Below are 26609 nucleotides of genomic sequence, written 5' to 3'. Positions count from 1 at the left end.
GGTGTGTTTTTCTAAAAGGAAGAAGTAGATTTTTGCAAGATCAGAAAGAGGAGTTGTTTCTTTCAGTAGATATTATGAAGTGTCTGAGATCTACTGGGAGACAAAAGTAAAGAAAGCAAACTCCTCAATTCTGAGCTTGAAGGAACGCTGGTGTCGGAGAAGGAAGGAAAGCTTGCATTGTGGAGCATTGCTAATATTGGAATAGGTAATAACTACAAGGCACTAGCCTCAACACATTTCGTTTTCAACTGTATGGATGCCATAATCTTCTCATAGTGTTTGTTTCTCCCTTAAAGGAGAGACTGTGCTCACAACTGTTTTCTGCTGTTACTGAAATGGTAGTCCTTTTTTTTTTAAACCATTTTTGTATTGCTTTACTCAGTTTTAGTTAGTGAAATATACATGTCTTTATCATTATTCTTTTTTTTTATTTTCATAACTTGTTTCTGTTGATTTTTTTTTAAACTTTCCCAAAGCACTTTCAGATTTAAAAATAAATAAAGTTGGTATTACAGGTGCTGGTCAACCTTTATGTGCCCTTGTACCTCAGCCTCTGGGGTGAAGGAGAATGTCCAGGTCAATGCAGGACCACGCCCCCTCCCCCAAACTCAGTAGTAGAGTATGACATTTACAGGCTAGAGGGACCCAAATACCTCTGTTTTACCCTCAGCTGCTCTTCCTGGGCCCCAAGTGCTAGGTAGAAATTGCGTCAGCTTTTCCCCAAGCCAGCTTCATCTTCTGGTTGTGGGCTTTGGAGGAACAGGAGAACTGGCTCTTGGCCACTGTGAGGGGTACAGCTTTGCCACTCAGATACACCTTGTTGTGGCATTCGGGAAGCCAGTTTCCAGAGCTGCAGGGCTGAGGTCGCTGGTTCATTCCCACTTAGGCCATCACATAACCTGCTTCTTGGAGGACCATCCTTAGCTCCCCCAGAGGTCTGTGTCCCAGGCAGGTTCAACAAAGCCCTCCTCTGATTTTCCCTACGCCGTTGCTGTCACCGCTTGTCCTCCAGCACAGCTTCGTCTGTATCAATGATAAGGTCAATATCATGGGACTGAGGACACTATGGTCCCAGGGGACACCAGCCATAAGCCGAGAGATTGTCACAGACACTGGTGGAATGAGGGCGGTGGGTTCCAGGGGGCATATGGCAGCGGTAGTCAATATGGGCCCTCAAGCTAGAAGGATAGCTGCAGAACTCCACGGTAAGGTGTGGGTTGCCAGCTGCCCGCTGCTTGTCATTTTCCTGCTCACATTTCCGGAAGGCATATTCTAAGTAGGAGGCTACGAAGCGGGCATGAAACTCAGCAGCATATTTGGTGTCATAGATGCCTCCTGGGAACATCTCACACAGGTCAGCGGTGAAGGTTCCCAGATTATCTGGGAGGTGTGCATAGAAGTTCTGGTACAGGAACACCAAGTCTGTAAGGCCATTGTGTAGCACTAGGGGCCGCGGGCCCCGATCAGCTCCAGGAACAGTGTCCGTACTGACAGGCTCTGGCTCTCATCCCCCTGTCATTGCCCTTATGGTAGGGGATGCCCTGGGCATACTGCTGGTTGAAGTCGAAGCCATGCTGTACCAGGAACTGCACAGACTTTGGTTCTATGACATTCTCCTCCATGCACAGCAGGGTGAGATTAAACACTTGAGCCAGGTAGGAATGTTCACCCTTGTCTAGCTGCTGCTTGAAGCAAGCAAGGCCCAGGGAGAGGACAGAACAGGTCCTGGCAGCATGACACACAGACTTGTAACGTTCGTCGATGCACTGGTTTGGCAAACTCTTCCTGTCCCCAAGCTCACTCAGCTCCGTGTCCACAGCCACGAAGTTAGCTGTCTTTATGGCCAGCAGGAGGGAAGGCCACGTCTCCTTGAAGTTGTTGCTTTGCACATCCACCACAGGAACCTGGACTCGCTCTTCCCCAGATTTTGTGCTTTTGCTGACACCACCGTCGGAAGCTGCTGGAGCCGAAGCTGCCATCGTCACTGTCGGCGGCCATGACGCCGCGTCTCCTGCCTGAGTCGCCTGTGGGCACTCGGGACTTTCTATCATTATTCTTATTGTAATTGTTATTTTTACTATTATTCAGTTATCATGAAAGGCACTGTTGTATCCATTACCATCCTATCTCTTCTCCACATTTGTCCCTTAACACAGTCCATATCTGGCAGAAATTTTTCCAGCAACTTTCTTCTGATCTAGGTTGAACAATTAGACTTATGTGTTTTGAAGATTGCTATTACTGACTTTTGGCATTTGCAACTTCTTTAGGAATCAAAACTCTTATTTTAGTTAGGATTTTCTCCTCCTCCCCCACAAAACAGAAAAGATGAAAAACTTCAGAGACCGAAATAGTGTCTATTCCCAGATAATGTTGGCCTCAAACTAGAAGCAGATAATCAAAATAATAATAATAAAAAAGAATTAACTCAAACATCATAGGGAAGGCATATCAACCCAAGTAAGAGATTTCAGGTTATTAAAAGGTGATTTCAATTACGGGGTTGGGGGAGGCTGAAGGAGGCAGGAGAGGGTCTACTCTAGCTCCAGAGTTGGAAGGCACTTTGGACTTTGAGGATTTTCAGCAGAGAGATTGAGCTGGAGGTACTAAACTGCCACCGCAGAGAAAGAGCATCTGTAGAGGGACAGATCAGCTCTAGATATGATTTGGGGGTGGGGCCCATGAGCAAGAGGCTCAGGTTTTCTACATTTCAAGTATTCCAGTCATATAGTAATAGGGAGGGAAAGAAAAGAGACTGGCAGAATTGTTCTGAAGTTCATTCCCTCATGTATTACCTTTCCATCTAATGGAGAGCCTTACTGAGAATGAAGTTCATATCAAATTCCTATTTCTCTTTTCTCTCTTTGAATGTTTCCAGTTTAATTCAGGCGCATGCATTATCAAACATCTGTTTTAATTACAGCCATTGTTAAGGTAGTTAATCAGTTGTCGTCTCTCACCAGCCAAAATCCTATATTGCTGAATTTTCGTATAAATCAAAGATACAGTAAATATAAAAGGAATTCTTGTATATCAGCGTGAAAAAAAATGCATACAACTTCTTTGCTCACTGATGCAACCAAAACACCCAGGAGTTATTATAATGTGCATTCCCTTGACACAGACTTTTATTTCATGCAAATGACTGTGATTAAGATTCAAATACTTTTTTTTTTCATTTTCACACATTACTTAATCAATGTGAAGTACTGTGTAAAAATTGCATCTCTTCATAACAGTGATTTTTGACCAAGTCAAGTGCTGCTCCTAGAATTATAATCCAGACTTGTGATTCAATTATCATTTAGAGACTTTCTAAATTCAAATTAAGTTCACTCTTTCCTCCTCCTCCCAATACTGTAAACTTAATATCAATATGGATCATTTGTAAGGTGTGATCAAAATAACTTTCCATTGCGAGGAAATATACAATGTGATGTGTGATTTTTTTCCTTTACTTGCAAAAAAAGCACAGCAATCAATAGAAACTGGCCATTAAAATGTATGAAAATGCACACAGTACAGTCTATTTTTCCATTTATGTTACACCTAGCTTTTAGGCTGAATAAAATTGACACTCCTCAGAATACTTATCTATTTAAACCTACTTGGAACAGTTGCACAAACTGCATTAAAAAAGTTAAAAAAGAACTCATGGAATACTTTAAGTTTGGCATCCCTGTTTGATGAATTAACTATTGGACATTCAAAAAGCACATTCTTATAAGAATCAACAAGGAAGGCAGAAAATGAAGTAGGATTCCAGAGGCCAACTTGCTAACTCTCATACAACTATAAAACATTGATCTATTTACAGTTTGCTGCGTCCACGCCAGAGGCTGAGCCCTGTTTTTTTATTGTCTGTGACTGTCTCTTTCTTGCTCATCTTGCATTTCATTTTTATTTGAGAAAAAATTAGATTCTGCCAATGACTAGGAATTAGGCTTCAGAACTGGCCATTTGAGTTCTAATAATACCAACAGCCCCCCCCTCCATTTTCTTAAAATATGTTCCATAGCCTGAATTTCTCTAGCCTCTGAGTTGGAAATAAAATCTAATTGTAAAATTGTTTTCCTTCTTTCAGCACTCACCCCAAATTCCTCCTTTTGTGTCCAATTGCAATAAGGAGAGAAAAACACTCATTTTTTATTCTTCATGGTTCCGAGAACACAATGCTATCTCTATGCCAGAGCTGAATTTGTTGAATTTGAATTATTTTTTTTGAAAGAAGTTGAATTTGTGTTTGATGGAATTGTAGGAATTCAAACAGACAATGTTTGAATCTGGATATTCCTTTTTAGAAGCTGTTTCTTAGACATTCTCATGAGGATGTTCTACCTCTCTTGCCAGGAAAGGTTGAAGGGACATTGACAATTAGTCAACATAAGGGTCCCAACTCATAGATACCCTGGCCAGTTGGAATGAAAGGTCTAGTCTGGAATTTATTAAAAGACTGGAGACATCTGTGAAATTGAGGTGGTTCTGCAGAAAGAATTATGAAATGCTATTGATTTGCCTGATAAGGCAAGACAGCATTCCATTGGAATAAGAGCTGCCAACCATGTTGGGTCTTTTGAAGCTAGAACTGGGTCATTTGACGCCAGTCCAGGCTATTTACAGAGGACCAATGCGACAATTCCTATTTTTTTTTTTTTTTTTTTTTTTGGAGACAAAGTCTTTTTCTGTTGCTGGTATGGGAGCAGTGGTATCATCATAGCTCACTACAACCTCAAACTACTGGGCTCAAGTAATCCTCCCACCTTGGCCTCCCAAAGGGCTAGGATTACAGGTGTGAGCCACCATACCCAGTCAATAATTTTTATTTATTCTGGTTCTATCCAGAGGGTTCTGAGGGGGTTTTAGGAAGAAGCTTTGGGGAAAAAAAGTGAGTGTGTCAGACCTACTGGCTGAGACCCAATGTCTGATCTTCTGCATCCCATATTCATAAAATTTTTTGTGGGCACATGGCTGCTTGGAATAAAGGCTACATATACTAGGTGCCCTTGTAGCTAGCAGTGGACCCAAGAACAAGTTCTGGCCAATCGGATGTAAACAAAGTAGAGGTCCAAATTTCCTTATCCCAAATCCTTGGAGCCTGATATAGTTTGTAATTAAGATTTTTTTTCAGATTTTGAAGATGATGTGATGCATATACTGCTTATTTTGGGATATCTCCATTGGAGTCTGGGTGGCACGTCATAATCAACTGCAGTGAATCATAATAATATTCACTCCAAGTGGGATAAGTGAAGACCATATATAGTTTCATGTCAATTCAGATGAGGTTTTGCCTTCAGATGAGTTTTTGTTGAAAACTTATGAAAATTTTGGTTTTCAGAGCGTCTTGGAATCCAGAATAATGTAGCGTATGGCTGCTTCTAGAGAACTATAGAGACAGCTGACAAATATATCTTGCTCCGTTCATGTTTTTTCCCACACCTAGCCTCCTGGAATGCAATGCTTCCTTAGATCATGAGAACTGTGGCTTTAAATATAATCTAAAACTACTCCTATTTATTTTCCTCAAAGAGCATTATTTTTAAATGCAAATATTGTTATGTTTTGCTGCACAATTTAATATTAAAAACATATGTGCAACACACCATGCTAATATTTCATTTAATGTGATTATTAATTCCATTTTACAGATGAGAAAACTGAGATATAGAGAGTTTCAGTAACTTGGCCAAGGCCCAGAGTCAGTAAGTGGCAAAGCCAGGATTTGAAACTAAGAACCGTGATGCCAGGACCCCCCTGCTTGTGCGTGGTACTATTTCTACCTTCTTTTGATGAGACCATAGTCACCATAGACAAATATAAAGACTCATTATAGAAACTTGGGTCAAGTGTTGTGTTTTCCTGTGCTTCTGGAATTGCATTTTTTAGATGCTTTGTTGGCACATTGCTTTTCTTTCTGCCCCATTTTAGTTTGATAAGTTTGACTCACAATCCAGTTTTCTAACCATGCCAGCAATGTTTGGCCCCAAAGGAAGAGGGTAGAACTAGAAGTTGCTCTCAATAATCACACTAATGCTTAAAACCACAACTACACCATAATATTAAAGCATCTTGCCATAGTGGTTTATAGCTATCATCATTTTTAAGCCATATCTCCAGACCAAATTAAAAATGAATGCAAATTTTTAAAAAAACACTTATTCTGCCACCTGGGCCATACTTGCTGGGTCACACCTGTGTCTCATTTGAGGTGTCACAACCACAAAGTGGTTGGTGACTTTTTACTGTTAATAACCAAGCACCAAAAGAAGTCACAATCTAATAGCAAAGCAATCCCAGCTTAAATCTGAGATGACTTTAGTAGTTATAAATGTGTTCACAAAGTACTATAATTACATTATTAACATTTCTGGCACAATTATCTAGAAAATATGAAGAGAAAAATGTAACTAGTTAGCAATAGGGAAGGCAGTGCTAATGGAATTGGTTTTGAGTCCAGAGATGGATGTATGACTAAGCCCTTCTCAGTGTCAGAACTTTGCCTCAACTCATTAGAGTAGTTGGATCTCAAGTATTACTATGGCAAATATGATAAAATAGTAACACTTACTAAATATAGGTGATGAGAATACATATATATTCATTATATTATTCTCTCTACTTTTATGTAAATTTGACAGCTTCACAATAAAAAGTCAGAAAACTAAAAACCAGGGACAATCCATTCAAATGATAACTTTAACAATTAGCATGCTAAACTCCATTATTTATATGAAGTTCCTCAGGCATTGCCCTGTACTGTCAATAGAGTAGCTGCTAGGCACATGCAGCTACTCAGATTTAAATAAAATCAATTAAAATTAAACAAAATAAAAAACTCAGTCCATCAGTTGTAGTAGCCTCATGTCAATTATTTAGCGGTTACTGGCTATATATATTTTTAACCATTTTTAAAATTGTGGCAAAATATACATAATATAAAATTTAGCATTTTAACAATCTTTGAAGTGTACAGTCCTTGGCATAAAAGGATATTCCCATTGTTGTTCAACTGTCACCATCTTTCATCTCCAACACCATAAATATATACTTTATATATACATGTTTTGTAAACTATTTAAAATACATATATATAACCTTTTTATTTTTAATCACTTTTTATTGTGGCAAAATATATATGTAAGCATATTAATAACCTGTCAAATTTAGAGCCACTGTCTGTTTCCAATTTTCCCTGACAATATTGACCTGCTACTTGCTTGTCATTATGTTTATTGCAAATAGATAAAGAAGTGGCAAAAATCTAAGGCATGAGAAATTTAAAGGAGAAAAGTTCTAAATTGTGAAACTTTACATATTAACAATCTTTTTTTTCTGGCAATGGAGAAGTGGGAGAAACTCTATTCTTTAACTGTAGTTGTGAAACACACTTCACTTCACTCATAGAGCCCCAAGGCTCTGCTCCTCTTAAGTATAATTTGAGCTACACGACTCTACTGAGCACAGGTATTGATTCAATCAACAGACAGGGCCCACCATGAGTCAGCTGCCGTGTTGGTGATGGGAATAGAATAGCGAGCAAGACAGGTGAGCCTCCTATTTCTCATGGCGCTTCCTCATGGTGTAGGGAGGCAGAAAATCAACCGATCAACCAACAAATAAAACAAAAGGTTTCAGATGGTGATAGGTGCTGTGTAGAATATAAGAACTGATGTATTAATAATTGAGATCACCGGGAATTTTTATCTTATGTGTTGGAAACCTCAACTGACTCTTAAGTCATACGTCATTTTCAGAAGCAAATTCCAAATTAGACGTAAATCACCTAAAAACAATAAAAGACAAAACTGACCATTACCTTTAGCTGTTCTCCCCTCCTGGTGTCACGTATTTTCTGGTTCTACTGTATTACTTAGTTTGTAAGCTTGAGGTCTATAAATTTGGTAAGCCTTCAGGTAGCTCATAGCTTATCCTGATTTTTAAAAGAGAAGACACCTGTAGCTTTTGCAAAAAAAAAAAAAAAATGTATCCAGATTGGTGCTGTGCTGTAAATTGAACCCCAGGTTTTAAATGAAAACAAGAAAAATCTGGAAATAGAGACGAAAAGCTACAGCTATGTCAGATGGCTTTGCATAATGTCCACAATTGTCTCCTTAAACCCAATCAAGATGTGGAGCAATGCAGTCTAATATTTCCGTGAATGTTCTCTCCACTGCATGGTGACAGTGGGTGTTTCTCAAGTTTCCACCCTACTCCAGGAGCAAACACTGACTTGCAGAGCGAGGAGTTGCATGAACACAGGAGGAAGGTAATATGAGTCAGCACAACTTCCCTCCTCTCAAGAAATAAAGCGAAGCATTTCCTGTATTTCCATAGAGTTAACCATCTTACAAATCCTATATACCTAAATCTGTTACTACTCAGGAGAAAGATAAATATACAACAAGAAATATTTAGTTTTTGTTGTGTAAAAATTTGAAATAGTGAAGTGAGCAATGATGTAACTGTTTTGCCACATAAAGGGAAATAAACCCGTTGGGCAGCATTGAAGAGAGAACTGCAAACTTTGCTACAGGTTTTTGTTTTGACTATAAAGCCTTAATCACCTTCAAGCCTTCTTGATTATCCTGCCTCTTGAATATACATTTCTGACAATATTTCATCTTTAAGATCTATTTACGACCTTCAAAACAGCCTGGGGCAAATAGCAATTTGTATTGTATAAGGAGAGCCACAGAATGTAGTTTTCAATTACTCTATTATTAATATTTGGGTGACTCCTGAGCTGGGGTAATGTGATCTTGAGTGGATTTTAAATGGTGATGATGATAGGGTGATGGCCAATATTTATTTGTAAAGTGTCTTATTCAGTTGGCATGATATTTCATTTTTTTGATATATTTTTCTTTTTTTTTTGATAATTTCATTTTTATGCAGCCCTTAGATTTTGGAGAAATAAATTCCCAAACCCAATTTCTTAGGTTTAGAAAGTTGATCATAATACAAGCACATTCTTCACTGAAATTCACAATGATTCTTTTCAGAATTAATAACAATAACACTAATAACAAAGACTAATATTGATTGTGTGCTTACTATGTGCCCAGTGCTGTGCTAAGATCTTAGCATTATTATCTTGTATAATTCTCACAGCAACCTCCATGCTAATAATGAGGGCATTAAGGGTTAGAGAAGTACAGCAGTCAGCAGTAGCATGAGCTAGCAACTCCTTGTCATCCATTCATTGTTGGCAATGAGGTAAGGGGTTTGGAAGTCTTTAATTTACCATACTCTCCATCAGAACCGCCTCCTCCAAGCCACCCAAATAACCATTTCATCAAGTAAGCACAGTGTGGTTGCTAAGTGATTGCAGGTTGCAACCCAGAAGACCATCCCAGGTAAAAATTTCCAAGCTGTCACTCTATCTAGGCATGACTGTTACCACCAAGTCCCATGTACAGCATGCCCATCACGCTGGAACACTAGATTAGAAAATGTAAGGGATGAAAGGGAAACAGGAGACATGGAAGGAGCCCGAGGCAATATTGCAGCATGGAACAGTGGAGCAAGACCAGCTCTGGGAGCCAGGCGGACCCGCCTTATAGGCTTGAGTCTTACAAATTATTTCCTTGCCTGGTTTCTCTGAGCCTGGGTTCAGTAGATATAAAATGAGAGGTTCAACTTAATACTCTTTTAAGTTCCATGTAGCTCTAAAATATGATTCCAGAGGTCCTGACTTCCAAGAATTCACAATACAGTAGGGTGATGAGACAGACGTAGTATCTAGGAATGTTTCTAAACTTCATATTATCATTGCTTTAGTGTGTTGTTTTCCCACTAGGTCTTGGACCTGCGGGCTGTGGATGTGTTCTTTATATTGCCTCTGAGGCTGGGCACGTGGTAGGCACGTGAGGGGCTTTCTAAATGTTTGTTCAATAAATGAATAAATAACACAGTGAGTATGTAAATAAACACATACATTTAATTTCCCAAACTAACAATAGATACAAAAGGACACCCAACTTCCTCTGATGTTAATGTTCAGGTCTCATTTTTATATTATTTATCTCCAGGACCAGATTCAGGTTTTTGCAAAAGCCTAAAATTTATAGAATGTAGGGGCCCCTCTTTAAGAAGAATCAAAAATTGCAAATAGAAAATTTGGCACAGCTCCTTTGCAGAAGTCTGTACCAGTGAGGAGTGCAAAGGTGGAAGCTCTCTGAGCTTCACGATCAGCCCGCCTCCTTCCACGCTCTGCTCCAGGTGCGCCTGCCTTCGGCTTTCCCAAATCTCACTCCTGCCTTAGTGTCTCGGCACGTGCTCTTCCTTCCCCAGCCCCAGTCATTCTGTGCCACAGGTCTTTGATTTTTATTTTTTATTGCGGTAAAATACATATAACACAATGTTGAGTGTAGAATTTGGTGGCATTAAATAATTCACAATGCAGTGCAATCATCACTGCTATCCATACCCTCATTTTTTTTTTTTTTATCATTTCCAATACAAACTCTGTACCTATTAAACAATAACTCTTCCTTTTCCTCTCCCCCCCAGCACCTGGTAACCTCTATTCTACTTTCTGTCTCTATGAATTTGCCTATTCTAGGTACCTCATGTAAGTGGAACTGTATAATATTTGTCCTTTGTGTCTTGCTTATTTCACTAAGCATAACGTTTTCAAGGCTCATCATGTTGTAGTATATCAAAATTTCATTTCTTTTCATGGCTGAATACTATTCCATTGTGTGTCTACTACCTTTTGTCTGTCCATTCGTCTGTTAATGAACACTTGGGTTATTTCCACTTTTTAGATGTTGTGGGTAATGCTGTTGTGAACATTGGTGTATAAGTATCTTTTTGAGTCCCTGCTTTGAGTCTCTGTAGAATTGCTGAGTAATATACTGGGTCTATGTTTAACTTTGTGAGGAACTGCCAAGCTGCTACAGTGGCTGCACCATTTTACATTCCCACCAGCAATGCACAAGTGTTTCGATCCTCCACACCCTCGCCAACACTTGTTACTTTCCTTTTCAGAAAAGTTATAGCAATCCTAGTAGGTAGGAAGCAGTATCTCATTGTGGTTTTACCTATTTTTTTCATAGCCTTTAACACTATATGAAACGGTCTTGTTATTTTTCTTTACGTAATTTACCTCTGGAAGTCCCTAAAGGCAGAACCACTTCTATTTTGTTCACGCCTACATTTCCAGCTTCCAGACTGTTTTTGTCACATATGGGCATTCTATTGAATAAATGAATGCATGGATGGTCTTCTTGCAGAACCACATGACTGTCACTGCTAATTTATTTGTCCTAAGATCAGTGCTTAAACAATAGCACATGAATTAGATAACAAGTCTACAGTTTGTATCAGGCATCAAGAAATCCTTTTGGTAGCCTCGGACCAATGGGCACCATTGTCTTAGGACTTCTGAAAGTGAAAACTAAACACGATTTAAATGAAACGATGAAAAAAATAAATGAAATGTGGATATGTCATAAAAGATGTGCATCAACCTCGGATCATATTTAGTCATTAGAATTGGAATTTACAGTGTATCAATTAATAATTTTCATCACACTTGCATGGAGAATTGTACACTGCTCTCATTTCAAGATGCCCAATACTAAGGTTGCTTTGTGCCAAGTGTAAATAGAAATGAAAATATCGCCCTGGGGTACTGGGAGGAGCCATGTCACAGAAATCCAACTCCTAAATGGCTAACTACTGAGGTAAGTCGGGTGGGTTAATAGGAAAGTCACGGTGCTGCCCAACTTTCCATTTACAACTGGAGAGAGAACAAAATTTCATCCCTTAAACTGGAGTCTGAAAATTACTGAGTCATTGAGAACAATATGTGATCCTAACACATGGCTTCTGTGTATTTTATAAACACGAAACTTCACAGCTGAAAGCTTTCAACAATTCTATTCCCTATTGCTAAGAGCCAAAGCCACCTGGATGGCGGGATCCTGGAAATGGCCTAAGGAGCTACAGCAAACAGACAGGACCTGTGTGCCGTGTTGCTCCACAGTGGATTGCAAAGCACACTGCGGAGTATCGTACCTGCCCACCCGAGCCCCGCCCGATCTCATGGGATCTGTTTGCTAACGTTTCAAACACAAACCCAATCATGTCTATTGTGTACTCCACAATTGTTCCTGGTCACTCTCTGAGTTACTAAGCCAAGTTGCATAATGATAATATTTGAAATTGTGAAGTTTGTGTCTCTGAAGAGCTCACAGAGTGCTTAACACATGGTCAAAATAACTCTTGCAAAGGAGGCAGAGGAAGACTTCGGATGGGCTCCTGAGTACATAAAGAGGGCAGAAGACACACCTGACAGCTGTCCTGCTAGAGGCAGATTTGCCTTGAAGCTAACAAAAGTGCAGCTTTAGGGCCCCTAACTTATGTGGGTGCCTTCCAAGAATGGGGGGTGAAGGGGAAGCAATTTTTCCTAAAGAGGCTCTTAAATTGTGTTGGGTTCGGGCTTGCTAAAACCTGAATCAACCCATTCTCTATCTAGCCCTTCTCAGAAATTTTTGAAAATGCTTTCATTAGCCATTTTCTATAGAGGAACCTTGACACATAGCAGAGAGATTTTTGGCATCTTCTAGTATAGAGCTGTCAACATTGTAGAGCTCGTGACCATGTGATATATAAAATTAAATAAAGAAAATAAAGTACACAGTTCACAGTAATTTGTGTGTGTGTATATGTGTAAAGTTCTGATACTGATCTTGAACATTTGGATTTAGAAGTTCAAGGTTCACTTATTTAAAAAGAAAAACCCAATGGCATTTTTACTCAGAACCACTCCATAGGAGTAACTGAAAGTCTGTCTATTAGCACCAATGACAGGGGACTCAGCGAGGACTGTACTTTTGTTGGATGACTCCTTATAGAAAATAACACATGAAATAATTTCCTATTTGCTTTTGTTATTTGGCATGTACACCATTATATTTTGTGTTATTCATTGGCAACTAAAAAAATAAAGACCTGTGACTTTTACGTTGAGATAGTATTTATTTCTACCCAAATGCCACTCCAATTAAAATAGATTTGTACACACCACTTTGAATAGAATGCAAATCTCTTTGCACAAAGTTCACTGAGTGCAGTCAGAACTGAAAATTTAAATATGGCAGTAGCTCCCGTACACAAAAATACTGCTTTGGTTCTCCCAGACTTTGAAATTTGATCTGAAAAGAAACATTTGCTGTGAGAAATCCTGCCTAGTTCACTTCTAGTTAAATAGTCAGTATTCTCAGGTGAGGCCTCAAAACAATGTGTGGAAAATTCTCAGAAGAATCCATTTCTGACAGATGCTTTGTAAACTCTCTCGTCGCACAGAACAAGTGACAGTGTCCACCAGTCCCTGAGGTTTGTGCCCCACACCCACTTGTATTTTCTGTGAGTCGCTCTCTTTTTAAGGGCTTAACCATAAAACCTGACCGTCCAGTTTCAGACTCCATCGTTCATCTGTTAGGAGATTGGTGGGCATTTCATATTTCCTTCCTTTCAGCCCCGAAAGTAGCATTAGCAGGGAAATTCAAAAGCAAGCAGAAAACTGGCATAGCTAATTTAGGCTAATTAGGATGGCAGAAGCCGAGATGCGTACTTCAGAGCCGCACATGCCCTCCCGTGTCTCCACCTGACTGCTTTGTCCGGCAGCAAACCCAGGAGGCACTTCCAATTACATCACGTCCTCTTCAAACACCAAACCACTCAAGCTAATTTTATCCTATTAAACAGACTGAAGGATCCAGAAGAAAGGTTCTCTCCCCCTCCCCAAAAGCTTCAATTACCAGGGTCCCTGATTATCATCGCTTCAATCCCATGTGCACTGCTAAATACTTTTTTTTGCTTAGCATTGCCTTCTTGATTTAGATGAAAAGCAAATATTATGAGCATGTCTTTACAGCTCTGGTAAAGTGACATTAGGAGTAAAGCTAAAAAGAAGCACCCTGGTTATTAGCATGGTAAATCAAAGTCAAGTTTGAAGTTTCCGAAGACATTGGAATCGCAGAAATCTCAGCACCTCTCTGAATACTAGCATTTAGAGAAAGGACTAAAGATCTCTAATCATTTCCCTTCCTTCCCCTCCCTCAGCCTTCCTCGTCCTTCCTTCCTTCCTTCCTTCCTTCCTTCCTTCCTTCCTTCCTTCCTTCCTTCCTTCCTTCCTTCCTTCCTTCCTTCCTTCCTTCCTTCCCCTTCCTTCCTTCCTTCCTTCCTTCCTTCCTTCCTTCCTTCCTTCCTTCCTTCCTTCCTTCCTTCCTTCCTTCCCTCCTTCCTTTTTTTCCTTCCTTCATTCCTTCTTTCCTTCCTTCTTTCTACTTTCCTTCCGCTCTCGCTTTTAAAAACGGTTGCAAAAATTACCAGTAAGTATCCAGCAAAAGGAAATTTGTGATTCATGGTAATAAATAAAGAATAAATAACTTGGCCATGGAAGAAAATGTAAGGAGGGCTAGTGACATGGCCAACATGCTCATTCATCACTCAGTCTCCTTCTTCCTAGCAAACAAATGCAAATAGCTTATTTTTATGACACCTATACCCAAAGAGTAACTGTTACAGAGTACAAACTTATAATTTCCAAATTCAAAATCAACTTTCCGTTCACTTTTGACCCATCAAAGAGGTCTTAATCTGAAAGGTTTCAATATCTTTTTCTGATTATAGCAAGAATAAAACAGTGCTCTAATTTTTAATGTAAAGCCCTTTCCAAGCTGTAAGTTTAAGGCTTGGAATCAAAATGAAATATTTAGTTGTTCTTGATTCTTTCCTGGAAAAAAATTTATGAAAGCAACCTTAAAATATCCTTGCCTAAGAAGACATGTCAAGTGAAGATATATGAATTTACATGAAGGGGGTTAAGGTGTCTGAAAGACTCGAAAAAGTGTTTTTGAAGTTAAATACATCTCCTGTGTGAGCACCGCTCCTCTTCTCAGCCACGAGAAATAGGTTTGACAAATCTTGAAAGGTACCAGTGGAACGAAGAAAAGTTTTCCCACCTTCAATATCATCCAGCTGCCTGGAGGATCTTTTTGCAATGACAGACGTAGTGATTTTTCATTTCTCCTAGACATTTATAATAACTTAAAGAAAAAAACACGAAAAACCTTTCCAAGACTTGCGGCGGGCTTCAACGCATTTGTCAGTGTTAATTTCAGAAAATCTCATCTGTATTCTGTGTAGTCAATCCAGACCATTGAAATTAAATGTTTGCTTTTGTAACAATCTCTTTCCTTTAGCAGAAAATCTATCCAGCGACTCTTACGCAATTGCCACTGTTTCGCAAGTATCAGAAACCCATCATTGTCTTGGGGCAAGCATTCCCCACCACCGCCCCAAAGAAACAGCCACTAAACAGCAATCCATCCAAACTCTGTTTGGGCCAATTTTCTTAATGTTTCAGCAAGGCTTAATCTGTTGGCATAAGTGTTTAGTCCCATTAACAGCTAAAGTGACAGAGCCCACAGCTCACTGTGCTGACAGTAAACAAGGAATTTGAGGAATGGCAGAAAGGCTGTTAAACAATGACTAAGCCTCAAGCCATTTTTGTCTTCAGATGGGGGGTTGGGGGGCCTTGTCCACGCCAGAGTGGCCTCCTTTCCACAGCCCTGCTCTGTGTGGAGCGCACCTCCTCCCACTGTCTTGAGATTAGCTGATTCGATTCATCTTGCTAACTTTACTCTGATTGGCCACCGAGGACCCACACAGTTGTTAGGATAAACTACTGATTATCATTTTTTAGAAGAAGCTTTGGTAAAAAAAAAACTGTAGAATGGATGAGTTGGCCCATGCTGGGCTGCCCTCAGAATAAGCTCAGTCGGTCTCCCCTGGGACAGGCTCCTTGGGCAAGAGTGGGAAGGGGGTTTCATGATCTCTGTTACAGTGTACTGCACCTGGGAAGCAGGCAACACAATAAAACGTGTGCGAATGGACCTCCACACCAACAGAAAAGATCCCACAAGGGGTGTGAAAGCATCATATTCAGAATTCAGGGCGATTTTTCTGTTTAAAATGTCCAACTTCATTTTGGAGGCCCTCTAGGATGTTTCAGTCAGCACATACATCCTCTCCTACTAACCTCCCCAGCCAGTATCTCTGTATTTGTCACTTATGCTACAAAAAATAGCCAACAACTTTTGACTCCCTAACTTTGTGTTCTGTTTTTTAGAGATAGTGTCTCTCTCTGTCACCCAGGCTGGAGTGCAGTGGCCTGATCACAGCTTACTATAACCTTGAACTCCTGGGCTCAAGCCATCCTCCTGCCTCAACCTCCCAAGTAGTTAAGACTACAGGTATGTGCCACCGCACTCAGCTATTTTTTTTTTTTTTAATATAATTTTTTTTTAGAGACGGGTCTTACTATGTTGCCCAGGCTGGTTTCACACTCCTGGGCTCAAGTGATCCTCCTGCTTCGGACTTCCAATGTGCTGGGATTTCAGTTGTGAGCCACTGCACCTGGCCACAGCTCCCTGACTCTTTTCTGTCTCCCATCACCCTCACTGTCCACCGGTGACCAACAAACAACAACAAAGGAAAGTATTCTTTGCCTCAGGATCTTCATATGATTCTAGGATTAAGGAGATTCCCCAGGGATCCAGGCTCCTGACTGGGGACTTTTTTTTACCTAGTGATCTTTTTCATGTGAACTCAAATCTCCTACTTGGCCAACAATAAACACCAATTTTTTCCCTGAACCTGTGACTTCCCTCTGAAATACCACACACGTGACATTCAGACGCTCTCCTGCATGCTGTCCAGGCCTGCTGAATAGAAGCGGGTTGCATTCAGAGTGTGGTATTCCGGCAGCCGAGGTTGACTTGTGACAAAGTGGGTAGGAGAAAGGCTGTGAACGGAGCAGTCTACAAAATTCAAAGAATTTCAAAACTCGTTTTTGAGTCTCTATCAAATTAAAAAGCATACAAATTAAGAGGCATAAAGAGAGCAAAGAAGGTAGGAAGAGACATTTCTTTAACCTTTCAACACTGTTTGGTGAATTCCTACCCTATGTCAGATAGCGCGTGGTGTGCGTACTGGGTGCTGGGATGTGGGCATGGCAAGATGCTTTTACCATAATCTGGGAGAGGAAACGGACCAGAAAACCAGTCACTACTACCCACTGTGTTAAGGTTCTTTGGGAGCCCAGAGTGAAGCCCAGAGGGGCGGCACCTGTCATCTGGTGGTGGGGAAGGCTGGGGGTCAGGGATAAAGGCTGCCCAAAGGAGAGGGGGTTTGTATGGGTGTTGAAGAGCCAAGGACAACCACTAAGCAAACGGGGGTAGGGGCTGCAGGGATGCAAGGGTGTGATGAGGGAAGAGGCATTTCAAGGTAACAAAAAACCAGGTGCAAAAGCCAAGAGACACAGAGTATTTGGAAACCGTAAGCTCTTGGTAAGGCTGGAGATTAGAGGAGGCAACAGTAAACACAGTCCAAACTCTTACCTTGTAAGAGCCTATAAATCTATGAACTGTTTCTATAACTTATTTTTATATTTCATTTATTTCAATTTTTGGAAAATATTTAATATTCTAAGATCTGTGATCTTACTCAGATGACATTACTGTGGTAACTGAAAGTCCTATGATGTCAACATGAGTCTTATGACTGGAACTGTACATTATCTTTGTAGTTAGAGATTTTGTCAGTCCCTGAGTGTCTGACTCTCAGATTAAACTGCTTCTTCTTAGAAGCCACCCCTTAAACACTGATGTTGTCCAGGTTTCTGTCTCAGTAGTGTTCTCACTTTACTCACCCTCTCTGGGCAATTTTAATCACATCCCTGCCTTCCACCAACACTCTAAACCAGTGACTTCCAAATTATATCTCCAGTCCAGATGCTCTTCTTCATTTGCAGTCCATACTTCCCCTCACCCACCCCAGATGCAACGTATTCGAGATTGGACTCTTCCCCATGCACACCTGCCTCTCCTCCTCTAGTCCCTCTCCCGAGGTGGCTCCACAGTCCATCTAACGCTGGGGAGAGCTGGGGCCAACCCTGGACTTTCCACTCCTCCTTCCTCAACTCATGCATCTGAGCCCACGGTCCCGTCACTTCCATCCCTGAATGGCTTTTTCATCTTTCTCCTCCTCTCCATCTTGACTTAGCACTACTGCAGAGGAATTCAGGTCACCAATTGTGTATTGAATGGCTCCTATATGCTTTTTATCAAGTAGGTAAGACATGGCCCATTGAGGAACCAGAGTAGTGATGGGTAACCATCACATCCCTCATCTCCAGCCTTCCTCCTGCCCCCTTTGCATCACATCACTGCCCGCTCACAAAGTTTCAACCGCTCTCATTGTCTAAGATCTAAATGTCCTAACATGTAAGCAGCTTTAAGGTTGGATCCTGATTTTCTGTTCAATATCACTCCCCCACACGCTCTATGCTACAGCCATTCTGAAGAGACTACTATGTATGTATGTATGTGTGTGTATGCGCACATGGGTGGGTATATATGTAATTAGTGAGTATATTATGATATATTCTGGTAGGCCTCATGACATGTCGTTTCCTCTGTCAGGAATACCCTAGTAGACTCAGAAAACTTTTCTTCAACCTTCAAGTCTCAGCGTTTATGTTACCCCCTATTCTCCCCAACCCTTGATTCTACTCACAGGTACCTTCTTCCATTATTCTTTCGCACATTGTAAAAAACTCCTTTGAGCAGTTTATATATTGGGTGGTAAATAATTTCTTACAGGTCATAGCTAGCCCCTCACTGAATGTTAGCTCCCTGTCCACGTGTGTCTCTTCATCTCTGTACAGAGACTGGAACAGAGTGGGTGCTCAGTGCACTGTTCAAGATCTTCTACAACAAGATCTTATTAAGTATGTGCCTTGGGGCTTAATGAGGAGCCTTGGTCCCTGGGCGGTGGACTTGTGAGTGACCCAAGCCACCCAGTCCCCTGGCTGCTCCTCAGTTGCAGGGACAGTGGGGCCTAAGCCCTGTGGGGTCCCTGGACACACACACCTGACTCCCCTTCCAGGAACACAGGGAAGGTGGGCTAGTGGAGCATCACCGAAAAGGCAGTGGCTGTCACAATGTCCCTTGGAGTCCTCCAAGGGACAGGGTTACTTCTCCAAGGTCCGTCAGCACATGTCCTCCTGCTATTCCTGTGCCCCAGCCAGTACAGCCACTGGTGTTCCTCAGAATTTCTCATCTCTGCAGTCTAGATCACGTCCCTTTGCCTGGACTGCCTGGTTTTTGCTTTTACTTCTGAATTCATGTCTAATCATTCTCTAAGACTCAACTCTAAATCATTTTGTTCCTGAACTCCTCCCTACCCTCCAGTTGGAATTGATCCCTCTTCCTAAGAGCTCATTGTTACTAATCAATGGCACTAATTATACCTGCTTGTTGTCATTTGCACCCTTCCTACCAACTGATAAGACCAACTTACAGTTGTTTCCACCCCTCAGGGTCCAGTACAGTATCTTGCACAAAGTGGAGGCTGATCAATCCAGGTCTCAGCTTAGATATTTGCTCTTCCAGGGAGCCCTCCTTGACTTCCTTAGTCTGGGTTTTGTGTGTTTACCTTCAATATCTTGCGTTGCTCAAGGGTCTGTCCGCTTTGGGATGGCAGGAACTGTATCTGTCTTGTCCACAGTGTTATTCCCCGTATCTCGCACAGAACTGACCTCAATAGATATCTGTTGAACAAATGAATAAACACATTATTAGCAAATATGGACTGCTGAATGAGTAGAACTCAAGAAGGAATTACCCTGGGGCCTGAGGAATGGCAGCCTTTTAAAATATTTGATTGAATGGCTCTTGCCTTCATTTCACTCTTCTGAGGTATGCTGGAAGGTGTAGATATTACCTTAAAAGCAAAGGAATATCCAGTTATGGTCCAGAGATATCAAGGGGTCTCGGCTGACTGAGGAATGAAGCTGGATGTGGGGGTGACGACGAGGAATTGGTGGAGACGGTGGAGACGGAGCCATGGCCAGGCAGCCTCCTGGCTTGCTCCCCTTCACTGCGGGGAGAGGGCGGCCCTCCCCTCCCGACATGTACGCCCATTCCTCAGCCTCTCACGTGTGGGCCTAGGGTGTTCTATGACAGGCTGAGGGAGGTCCCAATACTGCAGTCCTGGCACGGATCTCACTGCCTTTAGGGCTTGCCCTATTCTTCGTAGATTCAACCCCAGCTGCCCCTGGGCTAAGGAGCTTTGAGCAGAGTGGATGGTTTATCAGGGACGAGGACAGGGAACAAAGAAAAAGTGGTCCATCTTCAGTTAGAAAGGGAATCTTTTCAGGAAGAGGAAGTATTTTTTTCTTTTTTCTTTTAAAGATGATTTAAATTTTGTAGTCAGTCTACCCTGTTCACGGTTCTCCAAAAAGTAAGAGTCTTTTTCCTAGCTTAGCTGTAAGCCTCCAAACTTCACATGCACAATTTTCACCCCAAATGGGCAAAAATAGTCCATATTCAAAACTGAAAATGAAAATTTATCACAAAACCTTCCCAAGAGCTGTATTATTAAAGTTACCATCATTCAGTTGGATATTACTGAGGCAACAAAATTAAGGTAGAGATTGTGAACGTTGCCGCTCTCTTCCTCCCGTGCTCATAAATGAATGTTTTTCAGCCTTCTCCATCCATCTTCATTAACATTGTGAGCAATTTGTATTGGTCCCGCAAGGCAGCATCTTTACATTGTGCAGATGTATGTGATGTTCTGGAAATGGGCAATTTAATATGAAAAGCACACCATGTCTCAGATTTTTTTTAATATTTTCTAGACAGTAATTTCTGCTAGGAATTATTCCATGATTTGTGCATAATTTCATGCAGATGGTTATTTAAATATAAATAGAGAAATCTGTCATTTAATATTGTGCCTGCCTCGACTTGGGTTGGCATTCCCACATTTTAAAATAAGTGCCATAAATAAGAGATAAAAACATCTCTAAGCCACACACTAGTCAGAAGATAATTGTGCCTGCTTGTTAATTGTCATTTGAGTGACCTCCAATTAACTTTCCTAATATTTTTCAGTTTCTTTAAAAAGAAACTTAAATGGGGTCTTTTTGTCAATTGTGTTTACAATGTAATGAAAAACCTCTTTGTTTACCTAATTAAGACTACATTCTCCCACTAGTGAAAACAGATCTCCCTTCTTTGGTGACCAACCGACTTTCCTCCTTTGCAAACGCTAACTTTTGCCACTAAACTACTAGGGGAATGATTGGGATATAAATGTCGGCCTGAGCTGACCATTTTATAACTCAGGTATATCTTTTGCCAAAAAACGTCACACACTTGTCTGCCTTGACAAGTTTTGTGATAATTAAAATAGACAACATGTTTTTAAAGTGTATTCTGAATTAACCTTCTTTATTTGAATAAGATCTAATTCAGAGGCATCAGATTTAGAGTTAAAAGTTTTATGAATGTCAGTCCAAAACATTGCTTCAATAAATATCCTACAATATTCATTAACCAAAAAAATATGACTTTGAAAAATGGTGAGGAGAATCTATAAAACGGAAAAAGAAAACATATCGCTCCTCTCCAAAGCTCTGCGCTCGGTTTTGTCATACTGTGCACCATTTCCTCGTCTATTCTAGTCAAAGGGCAATGAAGATTTTTTTCAAACCGAATGTACTTCTATGAATATGGGCGTAACCCTAACTTAGGACAAAGATGGTATTTTCCTATCTCTAAAAGATATCTTGGCAGCAAGAAGCACAACAGAAAAAAGGGCAAAGATGTGTGTGTAAAGATAAATTGGACGTGCTGACACCAATTCTCGCGTTCCACTGACTCTCTGATCTACATCTCCGGCTTGGGTCTTTCCCCCTTGGCACTTTCAAACTTCTTAATGGCAACAGGGCATCTCCACTTGGAGAGCCGGTTTCCAGTTAAAAGCAAGTATGCTAAAGCTCAATTTCTTTCTGTTCTCATCTCCCTTCTCATTTTCACCATTGTCTTGACATTGAATTCGAAGTTCTTTTCTTTTCCTTTATCGTTCGTGCCGATTGTGCTACCAATTCAATCCCATAGACACTTCCCTTGGTAACTCTAAAAGACATTTTGGCAATTCCTATGCCTACAAGCAGGAGCAGACATCATTCTCATACATACTGTTTTACCCACTTTGCTCTTTCCCAGAGAATCCTCAGGTAGCTTTTTGACTTTGACTACTGACAAGAGCCCTAGTTTGGGGCATAAGAGAACCCGAACCAGGAGTTCTAGTTCGGTTTTGCCATTGACAGTGTAAGTCATTTCACCTCTCTGGGGCTCAGTTCCCTCATTTGTAACATAAAAGGGTTAAATTTAATTCATTATTAGCCTCTTTCCAGCTCTCACGTTCTGTGCATCTAGAGGTCTGGATTAAAACTCCAAACCAGGAGTGTAGAGTCTTGTGACAAATGCCATCGGGCCAGTCCTATTGACTCCACCTATACTTTCCTCTGTCTCCCTGCAGGCGTGCTTCCCATTGTAATAGTCCTGCAAGCCCCGATGTAACTTTTTATTCTTAATCATATTCGGTTTGAACTTGAGTCAGATTACCTCGATTTGAGCCCAGCTTCTCAACTTACCAGCTGCGTAACCTTGGGCCAGTTACTTAACCTCCATGAATCTCAGTTTCCTCATCTATTAAAAGGGTATAATAAGAACAACCTGTATTTCATAGAGTTATGAGGACCAAATGAGATGACAGTTGTAAAGCCCTTAAAGTGGAGCCTAGACTATGGTTAGGGCTCAATCAAAACTAGCTGTTAAATCTGGGCTTGGTGGCTCTTGCCTGTAACCCCAGCACTTTAGGAGATGGGAGGATCGCTTGAGCTCAAGAATTCGAGACCAGCGTAGGCAATACAGTGAGACCCTGTCTCTATAAAAACTAAAAAATTAGCCAGGCATAGTGGTGTGTGTCTGTAGTACTAGCTACTTAGGAGGCTGACGCAGGAGGATCACTTGAGCCCAGAAGTTCAAGGTTACAGTGAGCAATGATAGCATCACTGCTTTCCAGCCTGATTGACAGAGCAAGACCCTATCTCAAAAAACAAACAAAAAACTAGCTATTAAAATGAAATAGCCTCCCGTATTCACATTATAGATTAATCAGTAAAACATATAAGAATATTTTAGACACAAATGAAACAACATTATTCTTTTATTTAACATTAATACAACATCTGTCTTTACAGTTATGCTTGAGAGGGACCCAGGCTTTTATCACATCATATAAAATTTAAATGTGCTTATCTTCATCATAACAATTTCTACTCCTAAGAGTGGAAGATCTCTTCTTTCTTAATAGCTGTGTTTACATACAGTGTCATAAAAGCCAGTAGATTCTGTCATATAGAATAAATAACATTTAGAAAAATAAAAGAAATTTATATAAGGTCTATCTGCAAAACAGCAGTATAAAAATCCTAGTAATACACATTAAAATAAACAAATATCTTTAAAATATGAACTATGGCATTATTATAAGATTAAAAGGATAAATCTCTTTGTTCCTCTCTAATAGGAGGCATGAGGTTTGTTAGGCTGGAGTCATATTTAACATACCCATATTTTGGAGAATCTTACTTGTATCTTTGAAAGCATACGTAATGATAGTAATACAAAATGATTTAGCTAATAGTATTTAACGAATGTGAGGCAACGAGCTTGATGACATGTTATATTAACTAGCTACTCCCATTATGGAGGTTAAACTTTAGAAGGGACATTAAAGATATATCATCGAAAGGTCAAGTGGGTTAATCTGAGTAACATGCTAATAATATGTACGTAATGTAAAAAATATATGCAATATTCTGTATACACACTGCTGGTGATATATTCATGAGCTAAAAAATGATGGATTCTATTGAGATTAGCAAACTATATTTTGGTTAATCACAAATTACTTTTCTTTGGAGCTCAAATCTGATATTCAGAAAGATATTCTAGCTGATTCTCTGGTTTTGGTGTTTGGTCTCTAAAATAGAAAGTTTATCATCAGCCCTCCCATCTCCCTTTCCCTCCACTTTATTACATTTGTGAATTCTCTGACCTGTGGGTAGTTTTTACTCCTGATCATGCCCTTCCTTTCCGTGTCCACTCCTGACATCACGCCATCCTAGAGTCCAGAATAACCAAAATGTTGCTTTATAGGATGCCATTGCTCTCAAGTTCTGTAGAAAACAAACCCAAAAAACAAAACTTCCTGACCTCACTTTCAGTTTACCCAGCAGTTGGTATTCTGTGTTTGCTTGACATTGCGTTTCTCTGAATTCAGCAATTTAGCCTCTAGATTTCAGTATCATTCTCTTGTCTCCACTCTTAAGGGCCATGTTTCTGAGGGCTGGCCCCTGAAAGGAAGTCCAGATCTCTGATCCATGTGGGTGCAAGTGCATGGGAAAAATCTAAGTGGTGTGAACTGTGCAGGTGCAAGACCAAAAAGCTTATGTGAATAATTAAATAGCCAATGATTAGGAGCAAGTTTGATTAAACTTGTCCTTAGAAAATTAGCAGAAGTGTTAATGACCTGAGACTGTCTTAAATCATGAGCAAATGAGTAGGTAGTGAGTTTCTTCCTTCTAGGCACTCATATTTCTGTCCACTAGGAAATGTCAGGGAAAAACATAGGAATTACAAATTATAAATATTGAAATAACAAAGAGTGATATTTTAAAATATTGCTATGATAATTAAAGAATATATTTAAAGAATGATATCCTAATTCACATTTTTACAGTAATTTTCTTCTTCTTTCTTTTTTGCCATGTTTCTAATTCTGCACATCAACTTCCATGGAGACATAACCGAAGCAAGCTAAAGTGATTTTCCCTAAATGAAGACAACACAATTGAGGCCTCTGTACTACCTAGGTTCATCGCCAACAGAAAGACATTTGACTAAAAATTCCAAATGAGAAGCAATAAGAAAATAAGAGCCAGAGCTGGCTTCTCTAATTCCATGGAGAAGTTCAATGAGCATGTTCCCTGGTAACTTCAGGGTTGTAAAACTCAAAATAACTGCTTCTTATGGGCCCGAGTGTGTATTGCCTCTTGTTAATAGTTAAAATGTACTATTTTAAAAAAATTACTGCCACAAAGATAAGCCAAGAGTGTCCTTAGGAAATGTGAAATGGAGTTGAACCAGAATTCGGACTGGGATTCTGTGTTTTATTTTGGGGGTGGGGAGGGCAGTGGGCCAGGGTGATGCCATCCACAGGAGGGTGACAAAAATGAAGCTGAGTATTAACTAGTCTAGTAAGGAATCCCTAAGAACACAAATAGAGATAACAGTACTTCTGTTAAACAAAAACATCAGCCACCATGATAAATTTAAACTGAGATATATACAGATAAGCACTTTTACTTTTAATGAATATTCTGTTAATTCTTAAAATTATACTTTTGGGGAAAAAAAGGTTTCCTTTTTTGCCTTCTGTGTGCATCTCTAAAAGCCTGCGTATCTGGAAATATTAATACATATCCATCCGGTCAAACGTGAGTTAATTAGACAAATCTGCTTTTACCTCCATGCTGTATGTAAAACTGCTTAAATGCACAACTCAAAAAAAAGACGAGAGAAGAGGAGAGAAGAGAATAAAAGGGAATTGATCCAAGGCTTCCATTTTCATACTTTAGGCAAACATATTTAACACCCGCGAATTACACAGGAAGTTTTAGCTTTAAGTGAGACCCACAGAATTATTCACTAGTAGACCCAAAATGTACATTTTACTGCCTTTGATTTCCCTGTTATATTTTTAATTACTGTCAGAGTACCCTCTGCAGGGTACAATATCATCGTGTGAAAACCACACATTTCTTTTTAGTTCCTCCGGTTGAGAAAAGTTCTTCTACATCCATTTAATCCCGAATCTGATTTCATCGGTCTTAAATTTTGAGCGTGTTCAACTACACAGTATTTCCCTCTTAGAAAACCTGAGACAATGACCAGAATTCATAGTAAGTTTTCCCATTCAACCAGACATTTCTTGAGGGAATTGCAAAGGCTCTGTGAAGAAACAGTTAATATGTATATATCTCTCTGAAATTGGCAACTGTCTTTTATTTCCTCTAATATTCTAGCCAGAGATCTGAGCTCATTTTTTTCCTGTCCATAGGCTCAAAAAAAAAAAAAAAAAAAAGACTGTATTCGCTAATTATACATCCTGAAAAGAATTTGGTTCAGTGTAAGATGATCCTAGTGATATGCTAATCCCTTTTTCTGCTTGGTGCTGCCTGAAGCTTGTGTCTAACATTTTTTTCAACTGTATGACAATAAAAGTTCTGGCAACAAAAGAAATAAATGGGCAGCTAAAGAAGGTATAGCTAAACACATGGCAGGCCGGCTCTCCCTCTCCTTCTGGCTGCTCTTTTGTGGGCTCCGGTTTGGTATCCTCAAGTCAATAGCCGAAATCCAGCCACCTTAGCAACTTAGTATGACACCCAAGCCCTCTCTCTTTACATTCATGAATAGTCAGCACCCAGCAGACAAAATAGAACTAATCTTTTTTGACAGAATTGTTCAATTTTAGAGGAAAAGCTTTTGAGTCTTCCACACATTTGCAGAATATGAGACAACAATGGCTGCAATCAAATTTTAAAAACAACAGTGGCCAACAGGGCTGGAAAAAAGTCTCTTTGAATCAAATAGCACGTTCAGTCAGTCCCAGTG

General features: G+C 40.1%; 1 pseudogene; it reads right to left on the bottom strand.

The window, feature by feature from the left end:
* Positions 1–709: 709 nt before the first annotated feature.
* On the bottom strand, positions 710–1998 carry LOC105882887 (target of EGR1 protein 1 pseudogene; annotated as a pseudogene).
* Positions 1999–26609: the final 24611 nt, after the last annotated feature.

Source organism: Microcebus murinus, chromosome 6 (genome assembly GCF_040939455.1).
Source record: "Microcebus murinus isolate Inina chromosome 6, M.murinus_Inina_mat1.0, whole genome shotgun sequence".
Classification (NCBI taxonomy): Eukaryota; Metazoa; Chordata; class Mammalia; order Primates; family Cheirogaleidae; genus Microcebus; species Microcebus murinus.
Note: the sequence above shows the minus strand (reverse complement) of the source record. Positions and strands in the feature narration are given on the sequence as shown.